Genomic DNA, 25110 nt, shown 5'->3' on the forward strand with positions numbered 1-25110 from the left:
GACAACAAAAAACTAATGAATTTTCTGGTAATCCATTTAGAATTTTTAGCAACTATTTTAATTTTAAAATAGAACATGTGATTTTGGTTTACAGCATTTTTGTGATGAAATTCATACTTTCAGTCACCCTGCCAAAAAATAAATGTGTGGCTTCATATGGTGATATAGTGAAAGAAATGGTTAATCAGGTCCAATTCCATTCAATATATGGAACTCTTACTGCTTTTGTATGATTTCAGAAGGTTTTTATACAGGAACACACACATACATATGCACTCAATAAAACAACACTATATTCTTAGAGTAACTATCAGAAGTGTATATTGATCCAAAACACTCAGTTTTTTCTATTGCCTAGGAAACTAACAACCCAGGGCCATCCCTTTATCACAGACATACTGAAAATAGTTAGGAAGGTGGAGAATAGGGTTTGGATTATTTACTATAGAACAGTTTATTGATTCGCAGTGTTACACCCCCCACTCTAAGAAGAGCTAATGAGGAATATATTACTTAATGGAATAGATGTTCCCTTCTCTGTTCTTTATTAATTGCCTCATATATTGAAGCAGAAATTTTATGAGACCTAACATTACCACGCACGTCTCTACTTGGGCTCCCACAGAATTAGCTGGCATTTTTTCATTCCACATGCTAATAACTGAATGGCATTAGCAGAAACCTAGCAGATTTGGAAGGTTTTCCTCATCTATTTTGGCTGATGTGTCCTCAAAGACTTAGCCTATTGTGGTAAATTCTCTTCTGCTGGCCAGAAGATGTCTAGATTTGTATGGGCGTGAATTTTTACTTTCTATTCCCATCTGTTCTCTTATTGTCTTCCCATGTACGGCTGGCAGATGTTCTGGGACTGCCTTGTCACTCTTCTGTGCATTTTCTTCCTAAAACTAAGTTGCCTTTTCTTTTTTTTGGCTTGGCTGCATCTATTTCCTGGAACACTCTCAGAGGCTTTACCTTAGTAATAATTCAGATATCCTTCCAAAATTCTTTAAAATTAGCTAATTGCTTGCAATTGACTTCACTATTTTCAGATATATTGTTTTGCTTTGTTTTGTGTGAACATGGCACATGTGATAAAATTCATTCCAAATTTTTAACCATAAACTCTTTTAGTGCTTTCACTTTGGCTGAAATCAGATGCAATTTAAGTATATTGGTATGTTGGGATAATCTGTCAAATATGTCATTATATACATATAGGACCAGTGACATAATTCACAAGGCCTCTCATGCAAAATGAAAATGCAAGACCCCTTTTCAAGACAAAGTAAGAATTATGCTCTGCTGACATTAAAGCATTCAACAAAGTGTCTGACTTCACGGGCTGCCTCCCATGAAGCCAAGCCTGTCCAAACATTTTTCTGATACAAATGCTCACATCTGAAATAATAAGCACATTTTCACTATTTATTTATGGTATTTACATTTATATTAATGATCTGCCTGATAGGACCTCAGAAATATGCAAAATCTTTTCTAGAACCTATTTCCTAGTTCTGTAATATTCCTGACTTGTAAATTTTTCTGCTGAAACAATGTTGTTTGATTTATTGAATTATGTTTTAATTCCTTATTTTGCATTCCTGGTTGTTGAGACGAAGAGTTCCGGAGACAGACAGTAGGTGTGTTTCTCCTGGCCCCACTCACTGCTTCATGACCCTAACAAGGTATTTACCTCTGAAAGTGTCTATTTCCTGGTCTATAAAATGCAGGTGGGAATTATATGCATCTCTTAGTTTTTGTATTTGTTTTATAATAGGGATTAAACAAGTTATATTAGCAATAACCCTAGTAGTGTCTGACACCTAATAGGAGCTTGCCAATGTTAAACACTAGCTGTGTATTTAAACTAAGCTCTTTCTTTTTTAGTAACCACCAACCTGTAAGTCCTGGTCCTGACTTCCACATCCCCTTTTAACTCTTACCATAGTATATCCCACTCCATTGTTCCCTCTCTTTTCCCTCATCATGTATTCTATCATACTATCTGGAACAGATGTTTTATTCTCTGTTTATTACAGAAGATCATTAGTCAGGAGTTTCCAACTCTGAAAATCCTTTCTAATTGTCCTACCAATAAACTTTTTGGGATCACTAGGAGATCTTCAAGATGGTGATAAAAGATTCGGTTTTCACGACTGTTTGAATCTTACAAGCTGCCCTTCATGGTCTCTCAGATGTGGCATCCCATTTCTTTCTCCGTCTTATGACCTCATGTATGTAATTTAGGTTATGCCCATTAGGCTATGAGTAAACACAAAAGACACTGTTTGTATTCTGAAACTAGTAATTTGAAATCTGAAAAGGCAAAATCACCTTTTCCTTTATGTAATGAAGTTTGTTCTCTCGTGGCTCTATACCAGAATAACTAAATATGGAAAATTTTAGCTTACATGGGCTGTCAAAACTCTCTCAAAGAAACTCTCCAATCAATCCATCTTCAGAGAGAACTGAAGTAAATATTACTATTTCTTTCATTGTTCCAAACACCCATGACATCTGGAGTCATTGGATTTGCTCACCGTTACTCAATTAGGACATCCCTGAGACACCTGGGTGGCTCAATGGTTGAGTGTCTGCCTTCGGCTCAGGTCATGATCCCAGGGTCCTGGAATGAAGTACCGTATCTGGCTCCTTGCGGAGAGCCTGCTCCTCCCTCTGCCTATGTTTCTGCCTCTCTGTGTCTCTCATGAAAAAATAAATAAAATCTTTAAGAAAAAATTAGGGCATCTCTAATTCTATCCAAACCCCATTCCTCTTCATCCTCCCAAATGTTTTCAATATGTCCTCTAGAACACCCAATTGGTGATTAAAAGATTTCTCTACATTTTTAGTTTCTTCTTAACTATGATCTTGATGGAACTTGAGGATTCAGCTTCTAACAGAGCCCCTAGAATAAGATTCTGTATCTCTCAGATACCTCAGTTGTGTGAGACAAACAGCCTGGAGGCTGAGTAATTGTTCTCATTAGGGTCTGATCCAATAACATCTGATAAACAGTAAGCTTTCTTACTGTAAACATTAAGCCTTCTTAGTAAATAGACAACCTAACCTTGAGTTCCTTACCAAATACTTGGATTGGGAGAATTGACATTTAGACTTAACTAGATGATGTTAGGACTCCCACACAGTTCAGTGAGTTAATTAAGAGGACATTGGTTTAACTCCAAGCAAGTGGAAGGACAATGCTGGCATCACCTAAGACAGGAAGCAATACATGTACAGGAGCTATGGAGAATTGGAGATGACTAATTTGGGTTCCGGAAATTCAGTTTTGAACCACTTGCCTCTTTCTTTCTTCAAAAACACAATCCCATTCAACTCATCTTTAATTTTTCTTTTTTTTTCCTCATCTCCACTGCCTTCCAGGAAACTGCCCCTAATTCACTAAAGATCTTAGTTCCCACACTGTCAAATTGTTAACAATCTTTGGACTTAACATGAACATATATGATTTATGTAATTCCTGCTTCTTCATTTCTTTGATGTACTTAATATTTTTTCAATATCCCCTTTCCAGTCACATTCTCCCCAAATCAGATGCTAGAAACCCTAGTTTCTGCCAATCTTAGTTTTTTTCTCCCAACTTGCTTATTTGAGCACTTTAAAGATAATTTGATTTAATCAAAGTCTTTAAGCCATTAATACTGGTACTTATACATTATTTTTCACCCAACACCTATTGTCCCCTCCCTACCTGTATAGCTTAGATCGAATGAGCTTTCAATTTATGTATTTCCTGGCAAGCACCTTCAACTCCTTACCCCCTTTGTAATACTGACTTGCAAATCCCAACCCTGATTGAAGGGTCCTTTGTTCTAATGTCTGAGTATATAACATTCCAGAAAAGAAAGAAAAGAAAGAAAAAAGAAAGAAAAGAAAGAAAAGAAAGAAAAGAAAGAAAAGAAAGAAAAGAAAGGAAAGAAAGGAAAGAAAGGAAAGAAAGGAAAGAAAGAAAAAAGAAAGAAAAGAAAAGAAAGAAAAGAAAAGAAAGAAAAGAAAAGAAGAAAAGAAAAGAAAGAAAAGAAAAGAAAGAAAAGAAAAGAAAAGAAAGAAAAGAAAGAAAGAAAGGGAAAGGGAAAGGGAAAGGGAAAGGGAAAGGTACAATGGAAAGGGAAAAGGGAAAGTGAAATGGAAGAAAAGAAAAGCACAGAAAAGAAAGAAAAGACAAGACAACGAAAAGACCTGAAAAAGAAAAGAACACGAACAAGAAAAGACACGACAAAAAGCACTAAATAAAGAAAGAAAGAAAGAAAGAAAGAAAGAAAGAAAGAAAAGAAAAAAATGACACAATTAGGCCAACGGGCTTATTTTCCTATTTATGTTTTCATGCCTCAAATGGACACACTGTTCTGCTTGAAAATCCCATTACATGTCCCTAGAAAGTATTCCTTTCTATCCTCACAGTTTAATATTCTGCAGCTTTTTATCAATTTGCAAATGAACTTTATAACCAACTCCAGTTTTTAGTTGCTAAGTATTTTTTAATTTCATAGGATAAAACAAGAATTTCTACCCTGTCCCATGACTAAATCTATACACCTGCCGGCCTTTACAGCCATATTCTCTGCCTTTGTGCTGTTACAGTGGACAATGACACCCTTCATCTAAAAATGTTAATTCCCAAACATGTGCTCTGAGCCCATCCTTTCCCACCCTTTCAAAAGGGCTTTCCTTCTTAGTTACTACCTCTCTCTAGAAGGTTCTCACTCACTTCATCTCTACTGGGTTGTCCTAAACCACATAGAAACCCATCATACTTTTTCCTGTCTCAATAAAAAAAAAAAAAAAAAAGTCTGTCTTAATAGACTACCCCTTCCAGATACTACACTTCTCTCTTCCTTTTCACAAAATCCTTACCCACACCTGCTGAATGACTCTGATCCTTTCCGATCTGGCTTCTTACCCCCATCACATACTGAAACCAATCTTCACTAAACTCTTGGTGACTTAAGTGTGGCCAAATCCACTGGACATTTTTCTGTTTTATCAACAATATTTAGGCTGATAGAATATGCTTTATTCGTAAGAAACCTGTTGTTTCATGGCTTTTGTAACACTCTACTATCCTGTGTTCTTTTTTCTTCTTTATATTCTTTAGCCATCTTGACAGCTTTTTTTCTTCTCCAAACATTCCCTACATTTGAGGGGTCCAGGGTTCAGCCCTTAGCTTGCTATATCCTCCCCTTAAGTCATCTTATTTAACCTCTTGGCTTTAAGACCCATATTTATTTTTATGATCTTCCAAATTTCTATCTCCAGCATTAATTCATCAGTTAAGCTTCAAACATATTTATCCAGCAATCTTACCTGACATGTTCAAAGATGTAATCACCATTCCATATTTAGCACAACCAAAATTTAACTTTTGATATCTGTCTCTAGTTGACAGCAGCCAAAAACCTGAATATTCCTTGATAATTCCCTTTCCCTTTTCCCCATCTTCAACCTGTCAGCAAGACCTGCGAGTTGTCATCCAAAATATGTTTTAAATTCATCCATTCCCCTCCATCACCAATGCCACCACACTATTTTAAGCAAGTACTGGAAATTATATTCTATCCATCATTCTGTCCCTTCCTCCTACACTCTAAGTTCTGTCAATGTAAAAACTTGTATGTCTTCACTTCTTTACTTTCTGCATCTAGAAGAGGACTGGGAATATCCTAAGTGCTCTGTAAATCAAGAAGTAATGGACACTCATTCTACCACCACCGTTGATTATTCAATAAAGTCTCTTTTTTCTTTTCTAATATCATCTCTGTTTCTTGTTTTCTACATAAATCTCTGTTTTTGTTTCCATTCTCTACTTTTACTCTTATTAGGTGACTAGGAATTCTTATTTTTCTAAATGAAATATTGTTCCAGGGGCCCCTCATGACTGAGTTGGTTAAGTGTCTGCCTTTGGCTTAAGTCATGATCCTGGAGTCCTGGGATCGATGGAGACCCAGTGAGGCTCCCTGATTAGAGAGAAATCTGCTTCTCCCTCTGCCCCTCACCACGCTCATCTTCTCTCTCGTGTGCTCAAATAAATAAAATATTTTTAAAAAATCATAAAATAATAAAATATTATTCCAGAAGATACCTATGTTCTTTAGGTTTCTTTTTCAAGTCAGAAAATGTATGTGCACAGGGGAAAAATTCACGACACAGAGATCAACATTATTGACTTGATATGTACACTCTGGACTTTTCTTCTGTACATATGTACAGAATGTATGGTCTTATTTGGGGAATATAAATAATGGTGAAAGGGAATAAAGGGGAAAGGAGGAAAAATAAGTAGGAAATATCAGAAAGGGAGACAGAACATGGAAGACTCCTAACTCTGGGAAACAAACTAGGGGTGGTAGAAGGGGAGGAGGGCGGGGGGGGGGGCTGACTGAGTGGCAGGCACTGAGGTGGGTACTTGACAGAATGAGCACTGGGTGTTATTCGTATGTTGGCAAATTGAACACCAATAAAAAATAAATTATTAAAATAAATAAAATAAAATAAAAATACAATAAAGTAAAAAAATAAAGGTTTATTCCTCTATGTATAATTTTATAACCTATTTACATATAACATGAACATATTTCCAAATTAATAAGTATAGCCAACAGTACTTTAGTTAACTGAGTTTAAATAACTTTATTCTAATGAATGGGTATTATTTTATTACATGAATTTATTCAGTAGCCCTAATATTGCTAAATATTTAGGTTGTTTTTAAGTTATTCTTAAAAACACATGCCCGTATACAGCAGTTGGTATATACTCAAGGATTTCTTCAGACTAAAATGACAGGAATATACATAGACTTCAGGATCTATTCTATTTTCAAATTGGTCTAGAGATAAGTTTCAGATATCTACTTTTCTTTCATAGTCCATTATAATTCTTATTCTCTCCAATTCTGATGTTTTCTTCTTTTAGATCACCGTTAATTTATTACATACAAGATATACTTAATTATTGTTTTAATATATAGTTTTGGAATCTTACTGGAGTATTTTATTCTTTTTACATTTAATATTCATATTTTTAAAATGTCTTTCTACATGTTTAGTCTTACTTTTCTATTGGAATTTTAATCATTTGTCTTACTGAATGCTGCCATATTGTCCTAAGACAGATTGAATTTGTTTTGTGTTTTTTCACTTTCACTTTGGGTTTACCTGTAGCTTTATTCTATTAATCATAAAAATTTGGAATATTTAAATAATCAAATCAGTACTTTCTTTTGTGGTTCTTAACTTTCATGCCATGTACATAAGGCTCTCCTTTCACACCGAGATACAGATTTTTCCCCTTCCTTAAATGATTTCACACATTCCTTTTTCCTCAGTTAAAATCATTGCTGTATCTGGAATTTACTTTGGTATGTGATTGGACATAATATTTTTGTTGTGCTAATAACTAACCTGGTCGATGCAGTACAACTATAACATTTTTTCAGTTTTACTAAAAAACTATCACTGTATAAAGTGCTATCGCACAACAATTTGACTTCATATGCATTACAATGGGTTCAGCTAACATCCATCTTCTCATAGAGATACAGTAAAAAGAAAAGTTTTTAAATAAGAGGAAAAAAGGAGTTCTCCTTATGTAGAAAACTAGGATTTACTGTGAGAACTTTCCTATGTATTGAACACCAGTGTCAGCTATAGTCAGTCACCAAGTTGTACATTACAGCTCTAGGGCTTATTTATCTCATAACTGCAAGTTTGTACCATTTGACCACCATCCTCCATTTCTCCCTCTCCCCACCCCTCCACCTCTGGTAACCACAGTTGAATGTCTTGTCTTTGAGTTTTATTTGTTTTGTGTGGTTTAGATTCCATATATGTATATTTATTTCACATATATGTGAGATCATATATTTCTTTCTCTGACTTACCTCATTTAGCATAATTCCTTCAAGTTCCACCCATGTTTTTGCAAATGGTAGGGTTTCTTCATTTTTTTCATGGCTGAGCACCATCCTGTTTCCAACTTCACAGAAGATGATAATGAGGATAATGATTTCAGTATCTGAGAAGCCAAGACCTTTCATTGGTCTTGTTTCCTAAATATTCTGAGCTATTGTTATTTTATGACTGTCACATCTGTGAATCAATACCCAGACGATACACATTTTGGTCATAAGTACAGTAATTGTATTGATTGTTAAACAATTAGCAGCATTACAGTATTCACTGCTTCTACTAAAGAAAACAGACCATTTATTTAGGTGCTCTTTTATGGCTTTTGTGAGGTTTTATAATTTTCCTTATTATATACTGACAATTACTATTTATGTAATATGTTTTATGATTTCTTGTTACTGTATATGTGATTCTTCATCCATTGCATTTTTAAAAAACATTTTTATTTATTTATTTATCTGAGAGAGAGAGAGAGAGAGAGAGAGAGAGAGAGGCAGGCAGCATGAGTGGGGAGGAGAGAGAGAAGCAGGCTCTCCAGGAGCGGGGAACCTGACATAGGGCTTGATCCCAGGACCTTGGGAACATGATCTGAGCTGAAGGCAGTCGCTTAACTGACTGAGCCACCCACACACCCCCACCCACTGCATTTTCTATCTGGTAATCTGGTATTTAGGAAATCTGTAGATTTTTTTTTAAAAATGTGTTGTTTGTTCCTGCAAGCATCATTATCTCCTCACTAATTCAGATAGATCCCAATAGATAACTTTAATTATCTCAATCAGAACATATGTTAAGATGGTAAATTTACACCTTCTAAGACCACTGACTAGCTATTAAGCTGTTCTCATGACTCCTACTTTCTCTGGGAAATTTTTTCCATTCACATGCTAGGTTGGTCAGCTTGGGCTACCATAACAAAATACCACAGACTATATGAAATAAACAACAGGCACTTATTTCTCAATGTTCTGGAGGCTGGAAGTCTAAGATAATGATTCTGGATATTCAGTTTCTGGTGAGGGCTCTCCTCCTGGCTGGCCAATGGTTGCATTTTTTTAAGATTTTATTTACTTATCTAAAAGAGAGAAAGCATGAACAGGGTGACAGAGGGAGAAGCAGACTCTCTGCTGAGCAAGGAGCCCAATATGGAACTCCCTCCCTGGACCCTGAGATTATAACCTGAGCCAAAGGTAAATGCCTAACTGACTGAATCAGCCCACATGGCTGCATTCTTACTATGTCTTCACATAGCCTTTGGACTGGGAGCATGTGCAGAATGAGAGGAAGAACAGGAAAGGGAGTTCTCTAGTAACTTTTCTTATAAGGACACTAATGCTAGTGGATCAGGAACCCACCCTCATTACTTCATTTAACCTTTATTACTTCTTTAAAGACCCTATCTCCAAATACAGGCCCATTGGGGGCCCTCCACATACGAGTTCTGAGGGGATGTAATTAAATCTACAGCACATACCTTATAATTTAAGTCTCAAATTTAACATATCATCTGTATGTCAGTAACTTCCCACACTTATTGGGGGAGGTCATGAAGAAGACATGACCTAAAACCTGGACCTGGCCAACGCAAGGCTCCTTACTCCCTCCCCTGTCTTTGGAATAGGCATTCTGCTTGCTTTCCCTACTCCTCGATGCTGCCCCAAAGACACAGCCTCCAGGTAGTAAAGTGATGATGAGACCATCTGAATGGTGTACGTGACTGAACTCAGTTAAGGACTCTATATAAGCTTGTAAAAATCTGGTGGCACAGGCGCAAATGCACTCATCTTGAGTTGAGGTAGGCTCGGACAAGCCTTGTAAATACGTTCCCTTGCTGCTTAAACCTGCCGGCTGCCAATCTGGAGTGGTCTGCCTCTTTGTCCTGTCTCTCCCTGGCCTCAGGATAAAGCAGCCGCTTTCAGATTACACCAAGGAAGCTCCTGGGCTTTCAAAGCAACAAATCCTCAGAGACCTCTCTATCCCTTCCTCTGATATCCAGATTGGTATTTCCAACTCTCAATTAAATAAGGGATTTAAATTTATCTTTGCACACCACTCCCTCAAACCCAAATAGACTAGAGTCACAGTTTTGTTTCATTTCGTTTTCGTCCTTATCCCACCACCCCCACCGCTGGATCCACTCTTCCCACTGCACCTGACTTTATATTTGGGCTCTCATTTGTTTTCCTAGATGGGTGAAGGTGTCTTCTCCTATTTCAACTTGTTCGAAGCTCCCTTCCCTTAAGAGACTAGATTAGTTCTCATTAACTTTTCAAACGTCACTCTCTAAAGGACTCAGTATATGGGATACAATGCTATATGGTGCATATCTAAGAAAAGTTAAGTCCAGGATTAGCCAGAACCATAATTATCTGAATTTTCTTTATCTTCTTTGGAAGTTTTAAAATGTGTCATAGTACATATTCTGGGTTTCCAAAACATGTAATTCAAATTAAAAACAAAAATCAGCAAAAGCAAAAACAAAACACTGATTAAATAACTGGATTATGAGTTTTGCTTAATTATTACAGATTTTGAGACTTTCTTTCAGACACCTTACTTCCTTAGGGATATATTAGTTTTCATTACATTAAGTATAGGACTAGGTAATGTATTTTTAGTACACTGGAGATGAGGTTCTAAGTCTCTGCTCTGTATTAACAATATATTATAAGCTAAAAATGTGACATTTGGATATGTCTATAAAGTCTAATTTACTTGACTTTTTTTAAGATTTCATTTATTTATTCATGAGAGACACAGAGAGAGAGAGAGACAGAGACAGAGAGATCGAGAGAGGCACAGAGACACAGGCAGAAGGAGAAGCAGACTCCATGCAGGAAACCCAACGTGGGACTTGATCTCGGGTCTCCATGATCACACCCTGGGCTGAAAGTGGCGCTAAACCGCTGAGCCACCCAGGCTGCACTACTTAATTTTTAAAAAATAAAACCATGGCTGTGAGCACATGAAAATCCAGCAAAGCTCAGGTTTCTGGGACTTCCTGGCTATTGTATTAGTTCTGAAGCTACAATACTAACCAAAAGCAAATGATAATACTAGTTTTTTTTTCTCGTTTTTACAGTACAGCACTACAGCACTTAGAGATCAGAGGAGAAAAAAATCTAAGATCCTAACTTTGCCTCAATATAATTTACCATCTGATTGCCAGGCAAAATATTAAAAAATACTTATTGTTTTACAGGGTCTAATAAAGTCAGTCTGTAAGTCAGAAACCTAACAAGCAGGATGAAAGTTGAAAAACAACAGAAAAACAAAACATAGTTACCAGATAATGTGTTAACACAGTCAACTAAAAAGACAGAATTTTTCCAACCTCTGTAATTTTTTGGTAAGCTTGGTTTTTTTTCCAATGAGAGCCTCCCTTCCTCCCAAACTCATTTCCATTTTTTAAAACATTATCCAGAGGCTCTGGATACACTATTTTAATCCATTCTTCTTATCTCTTCTTTCTTCTACTAAAATACCTTGGACCAAAGCACAACAAATATAGGAAGTGTCTGAAATGTGGAAAGAAGAATGTGGACTGCCTAGGGACTTAAGGATTTCCAGAACAAGACTTGATGAGTTCTCTGGACTTCCTGAATGCTTCCTGTATGTTTCAGACAAGGCACTATAGAAGTTTCCAGTCAGGAACCACCAAAGGAGACAGAAAAATACTCCAAAAGACTCAGGAAAAGAGGATGCAAGAAGAGATGGCCTTTTTGGTAATCCTTGTCCAGCCAAACACCAACAGAAGAAAAATCACTTTCTCTGTCTCTTTCTCTAATGAGATGTTGGGGAGTGGTGAGAGTAAGCACTCCACCTTCCTCTTTGAGGTCCCTGAGGCTTAACAGGGAGTTGACTTCCCACCTTAAATCAGAGGCAACAAGTCTGTGCAAGTCCTCTGGCTGCTTTCACCCAGAGAGTGTGAGTAAGGCTAAGTGGGGATATGGCCTTCCATCCCACCCATCTGAAACAAGGCAGGGCCCCACTTCTGCTTGAGTGGTATTGGCAGGACAAGTGATGTTGAATATAAACACTGGTCCAGCCCACAGGCAACACTTCAACAAATAAACTGCCTATAAAATATATATATGTGTGTGTGTGTATATATATGTTTAAATATATTAAAAATGAATTATATTTAAATGTTACATATTTACAGTTATATAAATTTATAAGTTTATTATTATATAAATAAATTACACACATTTTTAAACAGGAACCATTCTGGAAATGACATAATTACAGAAATGGAAAGAACAGATTAATAGTTGCCAAGGGGTGGGGCCGTGAGTATAAAAGGTCAACATAAGAGCCTTCTTGCTAATAAAAGCATCAAACAGCATTTGGACGATATGCTTGGGAGCCATTAAACAGCTAAGTTACCAACAAAAAGCACAAACATGGGGCACTGGGTGGCTCACTGGTTGAGTATCTGCCTCTGGCTCTGGTGGTAATCCTGGGGTCCTGGGATGGAGCCCCAGGTGGGGCTCCTTGCTCAGCAGGGAGGCTGCTTCTTCCTCTTGCCATGTCTCTGTGTTTCTTTTGAATAAATAATTAAAAAAAAAAAAAAAAAAAAGCACAAATAGGGCAGCCCCTGTGGCTCAGCGGTTTAGTGCCACCTTCAGCCCAGGGCCTGATCCTGGAGACCCCGGATCAAGTTCCACATCGGGCTGCCTGCATGAAGCCTGCTTCTCCCTCTGCCTGTGTCTCTGCGCGCCTCTCTCTCTCTCTCTCTCTCTCTCTCTCTCTAATAAATAAATAAAATCTTAAAAAATAAAATTAAATTAAAAAATTAAAAAACCACAAACATGTAAAAAGTATGGCACTAAATACACCTTGAAAAGGGCTCTTGATTAAGGTATGAAAAATGAATAATCAGTATTATTTGGCCCCAACTAGGATGTATATTAAGAAACTCCAATTTTTTTGCTCCCCTGTGCTTGTTCATGAACGACAGTGAAAGCACCATGTATATGGATTTGGGGGCTACGGTAAGTTCTAGCAGGCAGGGTGAATTTCCAACATGGAATCCATGAATAATGAGAATGGACTGTAATTCTCAGGAAACCCCTGGGTACCAGCAAACTAAGATCATAATCACAGTCCAAATTAAGAGATAAAATCGTATTCACAGCCAATATATATATGAGAAGCAGCTTCTGAAACCAGCCTAATTATAGTGTTCTCTTTTAAAGGATTACCACTTCCATCAAAGCAACTCGAGATTTTTATCTTTACCCCAATGATGCATTGTGAAAATGTCTTTCAGCTTGAAATGCTGCCATGCCATTTTTTCCTTTCACAATGTGCCTTTGTGTGTAGTTTATACATTTTCCCACATTCTGATATCAGAGTTTCTATTTATTGACTGTCATTCTATACAAACAAAACAATAAAAAGTTACTTATCTTCCATTGTTTTTGCTATTCTTATGCACCACCTGGTAAACCTGGAAATGGTATTTATGTCCCTAAATTTACAGAGTAATTCTCTAGAATTCCTAGAGGCTGTCTCAGAGTTCGTGGTAAACTGAGAATGTTTTGCTCTTTATGCCATAACAGTTGCCAAGAATGCATTTTACAGAAAAATTGAACAAAGACTCTTATATAGCATGAGATCAATCAAAGCAAGAGAAATTGTACACCCCTCAGGTTGTAGTGTTGGCATGAAGCAAAATAGCTTCTAGCTTTATCAATAGAAAGGGCGATAATAAAATATTGGCATTATAGGAGAAGACCAAAACTGTTTTCCTTTGTCCTCCTAGAGTTTTCTGATTGCTTATAACAGAATAAGGGCAACATAATGGCCAACCCTCTTAGTTTTCCATATATAATTATTTTCAACTGTCTCATCCTTACTGATCTGTAACATTTTTAAGAGACTAGCGTGCAGTGCATGTTGGAGTTGACTCTGGAACATCCAGCTCCACTCTCCATTTGTGCAGCAGCAATGTGGTTTGAGGACTGACCTTCCAAAGGTAACTCTGAATAGTCTAAGCGAGTCAGTTGCACACTGGAGTCACCTGTGGAGCTTTTAAAAAATATAATGTCTGGGTTTGATCCAGACATTCTCATTTAATTGGTTTGAGGTAGAGCCCAGGCTTTTAAAACTCCCCAGATGACTCTAAACTGCAACCCATGTTGAGAACTACTGGCTTAAACTAGCCATGCTAATTCCAGCTCCCTTGACACTGATTGATTCAAAATAAGGGTCAAAACCACCAAAACATGGTATTTTTATCAGTTGTGATTAGTGTCAATTGTCAACTTAAAAAAAAAAAAATCCTAGAGAAAAACCAACCAGGCATAGCATGGCCATTCTATAAAGTCTTCAGAGATCCAGTCTGTGTCCTTATTTCCATTCATTAAAATTTTATTTGAACCAGAAAGAAGGAGACTGAGAAAATAAGGGTTCAAAATCCTTTCTGTTAAAGATCATTCCTGGGAGTCCCAAGTATTACACCATATTGACAGGACTTAGAAACAGTGAATGATCACTCTCCATAGATATTTTGCTTTGAAGCTTCACATATCTCTTGTGCTTGGCAAAAACTTAATCACATAACTATAATTATCTACAAGGGGGAATGTAACTTTTAATACAAGTGCACTGTAGCCCTAAACAAAAGCATATTTTTGTTATTTAGAGACTATGGGAGAATAGACTAAGAACAAAGAGCAGTATTCAGAACATGACCCAAGCTAGGCAAAAGCAGAGAATTAAAGTAAATATAGAAAGAAAGAAACTTAGTACTTAGCTACATCATTAAGTCACTGAATCCACCAACCTTAAGACCTCTTAAGTTAAATTCATGAAGCCAATAAATTTTCTTATTCATTCTGATATGAACAAGTTTTCTGTTATATGCATTTCAAAGCAGCTTCATGATTAGAAGAGCTAAAGACAGTTTATAGTCACTCACTTTAATTTACCAAAGGGTGAATATATTTGCTTCATAGGAAAATAAAAGTAGCAATTTACCATTCTTAGATTGTGTCAAATCTGTTTGCAATTCACTCTTTTGGTCTAGAAAAAGTAAATCCTTTTACTTTCCTATAGTAATCAAGTTGCCACAAGTTGAAAAATATGCATAAATCCACTGTATAATTAGTTTAGACTAGGAATTAAAAATATTTGGGTTCAGTATTCTCTTCTTGAAATGAATTCAGTGTGAGAAATCAATATTTGTTTCTATTGGACTCAGACAAGAAAGAGACTGAATGTTTCCAAACCCTCTACGAATTTCCTTTTAGTAAAATGGAAAATATCATGTGGAAATTATCCCAAAACATTCTCTTTTTTTCTCTTTCCCTAATTTTTATGCTACTCTGTGTAACCAAGAAGACTAAGGATACATGTGATTGGATCTGGGAGCATGTAAAGAAAATCTAAATGAATTTATACCAGGTCCATCGATTACAAAGACATCACTCAGAGCTCATATCTTGTCTTCAATTCACAGGAAGGTGTAATGACCTAAAAGGGGCCAAAGCCCAGAACAAATAATCAGAAAAAAAGATACTTATTAGGTCTCTCCTGGAATATCACAAGTAAACCATTTACCCCTGTGTTTTTTTTTTTTAAGATTTTATTTATTTATTCATAGAGATGCAGAGAGAGAGAGAGAGAGAGAGAGAGAGAGGCAGAGACACAGGCAGAGGGAGAAGCAGGCTCCATGCAGAGAGCCTGACGTGGGACTCGATCCAGGGTCTCCAGGATCACGCCCTGGGCTGCAGGCAGCACCAAACCGCTGTGCCACCGGGGCTGCCCTTACCCCTGTGTTAAGTCAAAACTTACCCAGGAGTCAGGAATATTAATATCAAGATGGGCTTTATACCTCCTTGTGTGGCATTAAGCAAGTAATTTAGCTTCTCTGCTCTTGATATAATCAGATAGAAAATTATTAGCTCTGTTTGATGGTCTGACAGGTCTGTTCCTACGCCAAAGTTGTCTAATTGAGTCTCGGTTTTAGTTACTTATTTAGAAAACAGTGTTGGGCCAATTCATGTCCAGTCTCTCTCAAAGTGATTCATTCTCTCTCTCTCTCTCTCTCCCCCTCCCTCCCTCCCTCAAAGATTCAAACTCCTTTTACTAATGAGGATGGTTCTCCTATAGAAAGGGCTGGGAGATAGCATTTGTTAAAAATGATATATGGAATACATAATTGGCCTATTAAATAGGCCAAATTTAGTAAGATATAAGCAGAAAATGGCCTATTTTTCCTGGTCACTCACTTTGCCTTGTTCTTTGGTATCATTTCAGTAGATGCCACAGCCTTCTGGTTACTTTTAGGTAAATAGAACTCACTTCCAGGTGGTAAGAATCCAGGGCAATCTAATGCAGTATTTCCATCTCATACCCAATACAATGTTCTCCTCTCATCCTCAGACTGGACACAAGTCTGGGGATCTGTATTAGAGAAGAGGTATGTGTCCTGTTCTCTCTCTTCTCTTGGTCCAAATGTACCACTAAGACTTGCTGCTTCCGGCTTCTCCAGGATAAGGGATAATAGAGTTAGAGGAAAGAGGAAAACTCTGACCTGTGCTTTTACAATATGATTGTCAGCCCTCTGCAAGGCAATTGCCCAAATGTGCTTCCTCGTGGGACACACAGGGGAGAATATCTGAGATTCCCTACTGAGAAGCCCCCACTGTACCTTTGCCTGATGCAGGCTATATATTCACCATCTGATTGCTTACCATGCCCATAACCCCTTACTTCCAAAAGGAAACCTTATACTCTCTTTCTCCTGGGATCCCATCACACCAAGAGACATTCCTCTTGGTTAAAGTCCTTTTAAGCTGGTTATAGTCTGGCTATGTTTTATGCATTCATTCAGCCCCTTAGAAGGCATATATCCCTTCTCCTCTAATGAATGAAGCTTGTTCTAAAGGTGAATGTTCTTCCGGCTTCAAATCAGAGGTGGTTCCAGTCAACCACTTCCTTCAGGTTTCTCCAGATGAAATACAGCCTTTTCTTTAACCTACAAAATGTAAGGGGTACATGTCTAATTTTCCAATAATTGCTTCCTATCCTCCTACAGTAGCAGGTAAGAACAGTCCTATATGTGCATACATTTTGGTACCACCCAGCTATAAAATAAGAGATGCCATCTAGAAAGTTAAGAAATGCCATCTCACCAATGGGTTCTTCGGCCAGTCTTATTTTTTGCTTGAGAAGATTCAGCTCCTTTCCCCATACCCACCCAAACAACAGAACAGAAAATACTGTAGCACTTATGGCACAAATTCCCACTGAAGGATCTTCCTATTTAGCCACTGTCTGGCCTTTACCTCTGTAGGCTGGAGATAGATGATGTGGCCATGATCTCAGAGATGGTGATGGTACTCTAATAAGACTTTCATATGTTACTGTGTTTCCTTTTAAAACATGGAAAGAATTATTACCCACTATCCTTAGCTATAAAGCAAGATTTGGTCAAAATCCTGAAACAATTAGAATATATTTAGATGGATGGATGGATGGATGGATGGATGGAAGGAAGGAAGGAAGGAAGGAAGGAAGGAAGGAAGGAAGGGAAAGAAGGAAAAGAAAGAAAAGAAAGAAAAGAAAGAAAAGGAGGAAGGGAGAGAAAAAACAGTTCATAGTGAAAAGAGACACAAAGGCTTACATTTTATAAGCAAGGCTTAGAAATAGGAAATCTCTTTGAAAGAATATTTTCAGAAAATATTTTCTAAATTACTCATAAGTTTAGCTCATATTACAATAAATTTCATGTGTGAAATATTTAAAATCTTTCTGCTTTTCTCTGGATGACATGTTTTATGCACATCTCTGTTTAATAGAACATGGAAACTATTTTATGTTTTAATCACTTCCTTTTTCAGCAACAGAAACTTTGCTAAAACTCTATTAAGTTCTCAAGGGTGCATGTGAATTATACTGCAGCCAAACAAATAAAAGTGCAGTTGAATCATCAATGTGACATGTTATTTGGGATATGGGCTTTCTGGGAATTTCCCCTTTATCCTACTTCCTGTTATGGCGACATTCTTCTGCATGGTAGTCACTGGTTATTAGAATTAATCCTATCATCTTCATCATAATTAATATTAAATTTATTTTTATTAATTTCCTAGACACAGGGGAGCTATGTTATTCTCTAAGCAAAGAAAACTGGTATGTGTTCTCCTCCAGAGTTTTCCATTTGGAGCCAATCAGTTCAAAAAACAGACTCATTGGGATGGAGATCATTTTATAACCATAGTTATCATCCCCATAATCACCATCATTATCATCAAGAGTACCTACAATATGCTGAGTTTATAGCAGGTGCCTTAATGATATCATCTGTAACCATCAAGTCACCTGGGGGCACTGCGGTGGAGGCCTCTATTTTCTCCTCTTACAAGAGTGTGAGGGTTTCATTAACAGGGTAGTTTGGAAGCTGAGCTTCATTGGGTCTTGAGCTGAAGTCCTCTCTGGTACTTTCTGAGAAAGGGTTCACTGATGCTATTAGGTACCCCCATTGTCTGATAGAGCTTAGAACAGATGACATGGAACATTCTCCCTGGGACTTATGAATCATCACTGGACCAATATAATTAACAGCCTGAGGATCAACTATACTATTTGTCAGTTATATTGGGACATTTTTTTAAAGTAAGGCAAGGTAACCTCAGATGGGAAGAAAAAATGCAAGCTAACCAAGAGAAAAAGAAAATCCAGTTCACTTAGCTCTTCCTCTCTGTAGGGAAAACAGTGTGGACACATTTTTATCTCCATAAGAGAGTCTCCTCAGATGGAGTTTTATTCATGACCTCTCAGGTTGGCCTCCTTCCTCACCCCTACCAGTTTCTCACCTGAGAATTACAGTAGCTTCCCGGGAAAACTCCAATCCTTCCAGTAAAAATGTGAGCAGTTCTCTTACTTCAAAGAGTTGCACACTGTTTATTTTCTGACCCTATTCACAAGTTCAGAAGGGGGTGAGAAACTTTCCCATGGAGGAGAGGTGAATAAAAGACCTACTGCCCCAGTTCAGACTATCACAGTCGGGGAAAAGTTTAACATATTTACAAAAAACTTTTCAGAGACCACAGAGTCTCTGTGGAAAATAATACATTACCAGGGTTTGACCTTTCACTTGAGCAACAAATTGAGCAACAAGGTTTCCACTCTGTGCCCGCCTTCCCACACTTGTATACTAAGAAGCATTTGACTCTCACTTGCCTACCTCAAACTCAAGCAGTCACACAAAGAACCACAACACCCTACACATTAATTTCTCTCTTTATTCTTTGTTGCCCAGAGGAACTGTACTAAAGTAAGGCAATTAAACTGCTTACCTAAAGTCATACAGCATTAATCGGCACAGAGAGGATTCATACGCTCAGGATTTTTCAACTACACTATTAATACAACTAAAATAACTAGAAGCACCAATAATACCCAAAACATTCCAGAAGAGGTTCCACAGCTCCCATCAGTAATTTTCCAAATGCTTTTAAATAATATCTGACCTTCTCACAGAGATATTAGATGAGAAACAGGGAAACTCAATACCACTATCCTCAGGCATGATCCTCAAAGCCAATAATGGAAATTGGAGTAGCCATTTTAGAAGGTTTCCGAGGATAGCCTTTATGCTACAAAGAATTTCTTTATAAGCATCACACCAGCAAATCGTTCGGGGGGGGGGGGGGTGAATCATATTCAATTTCATGACTTTCATTTTTACATCAGATTAAAGGCTACTACCAAGGGTGCTTGGGTGGCTCAGTGGTTGAGCATCTGCCTTCAGCTCAGGTCATGATCCTGGGGTCCTGGGACCAAGTCTGCATCAGACTCCCCGCAGGGAGCCGCCTTCTCCCTCTGCCTACGTTGCTGCCTCTCTGTGTCTCTCATGGATAAATAAAATTTAAAAAAATAAAGGCTACTACCAGAAATCCTTTAAGTAAATTATTAAAAGTTAAGAAATGTTAATATTCAGAAGCATATTAATATATTTGATTGCTCTTTCCAGCTCAATATTCTAAGAAGCCCTACTAAGTTTTAGCACTTAGATAAGATGCTTAAATCCTACTGGGTAAATCCACACATGCATTTAGTTGGAATTCATACAATTTGGGGGGAAGACTTTTCTTCCAGTCATCGATATTATCTCGAATTAATTATGTCCCACCATTGATACCATTTTGACTTTTTCAAATTATGAATTACTTACAGTAGCCTCATTATTATAAAATTATTTTGTTTTTCTATTATTCTCCTATATATGCATCTGGAATAATTTTCTATGATTTGTTAACAACTGGACTTTATGATACATATCAACTTAGGTTCCAGAAGTATTTATTCTTAGCCCTGTCACTAAGGGAAAACTATGCATAATCTACCCTCCCCTCCAAATTTTATTATCTGGTTATATTTCATTATGAATGTGCTACCTAGGAACACTGGATTTTTAAAATAAATTATAATTTACCTTAAAATTAAATATAATTATATTAACTTCTCTAGGGTTTAAAATACAAAATTACAAGTGTAAGATCATGTTACTCTGTACCTAAGTAAATAACAGGAGATTCATATTGACTGATAGCAACATTTTTGCTGAAATATACTAGAATGTTTTTTATAATACTGTGTTATTACAGAGTTCTTTTATCTTCTGGAAGTGGAAAGGTGTATATGTTAGCATCCTACAGCTGCCATAACAAATTACCAAAAATTGGGTGTCTTAGAATAGAAATGTATTGTCTCATAGCTCTGCATGCCAAAAATCCAAAAATCAGTGGAGTTATTTCCTTTTGTGGGTTCTAAGGGAAAAACTGTTCCATGCCCTTGCCCTAACTTCCAGTGATGGTTGGCAGTGCTTGGTGTTGCTTGACTTTTAAATGAATCATTCCTATCTCTGCCTCCAACATCATGGTATTTCCCCCTAACCAGAATTACCTTTAACACCTTTATTCCTACCCACTGTCACTTCAACGTATAATGTAAATCTTTCAAACTTCCTATTTACTTGATGCCTCAACTTCCCTCTATTTTTTTTATTTTTTTTTAATTCTTATTTATTTATGATAGTCACAGAGAGAGAGAGAGAAGCAGAGACACAGGCAGAGGGAGATGCAGGCTCCATGCACCGGGAGCCCGACATGGGATTCGATCCCGGGTCTCCAGGATCGCGCCCTGGGCCAAAGGCAGGCGCCAAACCGCTGCACCACCCAGGGATCCCTCAACTTCCCTCTAAGCAGGTGATGAGATGCATCAGTGTGATCGGGCTGGTCTCTGCCCCGTTTCTCTTCCTGAGCTCCCCCAACCATGACTGAGTGACATTCAAATACACATATGAAATTCCCTCATGCCTTTTTCTTGTATGCTCCTCTCAGATCTCCAGTAAAGGCACTTGTCCATGGTCCTCACTCTCTTGGCACTCTTCCTATTTGGCCCCCTTTGTAGTGTGACAAGCCTCACCTCCTCCAGGATCTATGAGTCTTCAAGCATAGTTTCTGCAGTCATGTTGTATCACCCTTAAAATTCCACATGAGGGTTTTCTCCTCCAGTTACAACCCACAGGGTAATCTAGGCCTTGCCCATCATGTGCCTCAGCATTCTTCCAGCCTCTACTCATTATCCAACTTGAAAGCCACCTCCCACATTTTAGGTATTTGTGGCAGCACCCCACTTCCTGGTAAAGTCTGTATCAATCAGGGTTCTTCAGAGAAATAGAATATATTAAAGCAAAAAGTTGAAGAGAGATTAGGATAAGGGGAAGGGAGAGAGAAAGGGACGTTAATTTATCTTAAGGAATTGGCTTAAGGGATGATGAGGGCTGGCAAATTCAAAATCCAGAAGGGAGACCAATGAGCAGGAGACTTAGGAAAAAGTTGAACATACAGTCTTGAGTTCAAAATATTCAGAGCAGGCCAGCGGGATGGAAACTACACAGGATTTCTGTGTTACAATATTGAGGCAGAATTCTTTTTCTTTTTTTTCTTTTTTTTCTGGAAAACCTCAGTTTTTGCTCTTAAGGCCCTCAATTGATTGGATGAAGGCTATTCAAGTTATCCAGAGTAATCTCTTTTACTTCATGTCAACCAACTAACTGAAATGTTATGAGATCTACAATATACCTATAAGGCAACATCTAGACTGGTATCTCAGCAAACAAGCAGGCACCACAGTCCACCCACACTGGTCTTGCAAAATTAACCATCACAGGGTAAAATGCAGGCTATGAGGATTTTGTGGAAAGGACTAAAAACCTTAGAGGTCTAGAATTTGAATGCAAATTTATATAATGACTAGTTTATGCACCCTTGGTGTGTATGTGGTTAATTAGGTTTCTCTCCAAGAGCAGAGCAGAAAAGAGAGAGAAGAGAAATAAAGATTGCACAAAATACAAAAGAGAGATTAATCAAGTGCCTGAGGTAATCCTGAAAGAAATGATAATTATCTACCTGGACACATGTCAATTGCCTTAGCATCTAGCCACATTAAGTAATGATATTAATCACCTAAATCTGTCCAAAGAGTAATGTACAAGGGAAAACAGTTCCAATTTAGTGGAAGATGAACCAATACTTAGTTTTAAGGAGTGGTTCAGGGCTGAGGCACTGTACAATTCGGAAATGTACTGTTACTTCATGATGGAGCCAAGGAGGAAGCTTAAAAATAAAGTATGGAGAGGAAAAAAACCAGAGTCAAGACCACCAACTGAATAGTCAATAATATGGGATGAATGAATAGGAAAATGAGGCTCCCTACCTCCTACCTTCCATTTCAGACCTCATCCCTACTAGCTTTGTGACCTTGGAAAGTCCCTTAAATGTTCCAGATGGGAAATAGGCAGGTGTGACCCAAGGAAACCAGATCTTAGGGATGCAGTCTGAAGTGGAAGGTAGAAGGCAGGGAGCCCAGTGAAGGCTAAAGCTTCCAGCATAGATTTGGCATGGCTTCCAGAGGCTTCTAGAAGGACTAGGAAGGAGCATTTTAAAGATATAGACATATATACAGGCAATATACAGATAGAACAATAATTATGGCAACCAATAATGATTAACTGTTATTGACTACTTCTCAGTTTTCTTCGAACCAAATCAAGGATGATTACCATGATCAGCTCTATTATCCATTTGTAAGAAGAAAACCAAGGCAGAGAAAGGCTAAGAGACTTCTTCAAGGTCACAAAGCTAGTAGGTGGCAGAGTAGGATTTAAATCAAGACAGTCTGGCTCCAGAGTTTATGCTCATAACAACTACATCATTTGCTACACAGCCATAAGTTGATGCCTTCCTCTCACTTTCTTTTGGCTTCCTGAGAAACTGCTACCTGACTTCCTACCTTCCTTCACCTGGCTGGCCAATGATCAGTGAGAGAGGGGAGCTAATTAATTCCAAATTCACATCTCAAACTATTTACGGATACTGGAAAATAAGAACTAACTCAAAAGACATGAATTCCTTTTATAAGATTAGGCACCTATGAGGGCCTTGGAGGGGTGGGGAGGAAGTTACCATAAAAAGACCATAAGGAAAACCATGCTTTGGATGCCTGAACATGTGTAACTCAACAGGTCTGCAGTACCTGCAGTCAAGGTTAATAAATTACATACTCATGTTATGAACCAATGAAGTACTTCAGTAATGTGTGTGGAGGGGAACTCAAAGAATAATGATGAATTTGAAAACAGAAACAAAAATAAAGGTTGGGTTCTAAACACCAAGAAAAGCTAGCACTAAAATTTATAAAGTTTTCTAGGCATAGAAGGAGCAATACAAGAAATGGCTGAAAAGCACCTAGACGTAATAGAAAAGAGCTGGTATGTGTAGAAATCAAAGTAAATCATATCAAATAAGTTTGGTTATAGCAGCAATGGCCACAATAGCCAAACTGTGGAAGGAGCCTCGGTGTCCAACGAAAGATGAATGGATAAAGAAGATGTGGTTTATGTATACAATGGAATATTACTCAGCTATTAGAAATGACAAATACCGACCATTTGCTTCAACGTGGATGGAACTGGAGGGTATTATGCTGAGTGAAGTAAGTCAGTCGGAGAAGGACAAACATATGTTCTCATTCATCTGGGGAATATAAATAATAGTGAAAGGGAATATAAGGGAAGGGAGAAGAAATGTGTGGGAAATATCAGAAAGGGAGACAGAACGTAAAGACTGCTAACTCTGGGAAACGAACTAGGGGTGGTAGAAGGGGAGGAGGGCGGGGGGTGGGAGTGAATGGGTGACGGGCACTGGGGGTTATTCTGTATGTTAGTAAATTGAACACCAATAAAAAATAAATAAAAAAAAAGTTTGGTAGCTTTTAGAGGGAAAGGATGAACTTGAAGGAATAGGTGCTCTTCTCAGAGATTACTTGCATTTTTGAGGAATAAAAAATATCAGACCAATTAAAAAAAATCAGTCCATCTTGAGAGAATATCCAGATTTATCTGCATTAATCTTGTATCTAGCCTAATACAAATCATTAGCTCACGTTTTTACTTTTAAGAAATATTTACTGAACCTCTACTTCTATCAGACACTGTTGTACATACTGTAAAAATTCAGAGAAAACTCACCATCCTCATAAATCGCACATTATAGAGACAAGAATCAAACAAAACAAAACAAAACAAAACTGGAGCGTATTATGCTGAGTGAAATAAGTCAATCAGAGAAGAACAAACATTATATCGTCTCATTCATTTGGGGAATATAAAAAATAGAGAAAGGGAATAAAGGGGAAAGAAGAGAAAATGAGTGGGAAATATCAGTGAGGGTGACAGAACATGAGACTCCTAACTCTGGGAAATGAACAAGGGATAGTGGAAAGGGAGATGGGTGGGGGGTTGTGGTGACTGGGTGACAGGCACTGAGGCGGAGCACTTGACGGGATGAGCACTGGGTGATTTGCTATATGTTGACCAATTGGACTCCAATAAAAAAATAAAATAAATAATAATAATAATAAATAAAATATGTAGCAGTGGTAAAGCTGTAATAAATAAGAAAAACAAGCTAAAAAAGAAAATATGTGAAGTAGAAAGGAAAGGACCCATGAGTATCTGACTGGACCTCCAGAAAGGCAGCAAGAAACTGAGAAAAGGAAAACAGAACAGATAATGGCTGTGACACTTGTAAAACTGATAAAAGACACCCATCTTCATGGATGGAAGACCCAAATCTTGCCATCAAATAGCATCTAGGTC

At 37.6% G+C, this 25110-nt stretch overlaps 1 protein-coding gene across 10 annotated transcripts in view; it reads right to left on the reverse strand.

Moving 5' to 3' along the window:
* LOC125752133 (arginine/serine-rich coiled-coil protein 2-like) overlaps positions 1-25110 on the reverse strand; it is a 316143-nt gene that overhangs the window by 198606 nt on the left and 92427 nt on the right. Inside the window, exons 1-2 of one of the 10 annotated variants that reach the window (XR_007413911.1) lie at positions 18267-18860; positions 7904-8037 (exon numbers count right to left, since the gene is read on the reverse strand). The exons of 5 other annotated variants lie outside the window; for them this stretch is intronic. The gene's annotated coding sequence lies outside the window, so the exon portion shown is untranslated. Of the gene's footprint in view, positions 1-7903; positions 8038-16025; positions 16921-17230; positions 17841-18266; positions 18869-25110 lie in introns of those variants that run through there. 4 more of the 10 variants (XR_007413910.1, XR_007413912.1, XR_007413913.1 and 1 more) reach the window with 4 other exon arrangements.

Source organism: Canis lupus, chromosome 11, assembly GCF_003254725.2.
Source record: "Canis lupus dingo isolate Sandy chromosome 11, ASM325472v2, whole genome shotgun sequence".
NCBI classification, from domain to species: domain Eukaryota; kingdom Metazoa; phylum Chordata; class Mammalia; order Carnivora; family Canidae; genus Canis; species Canis lupus.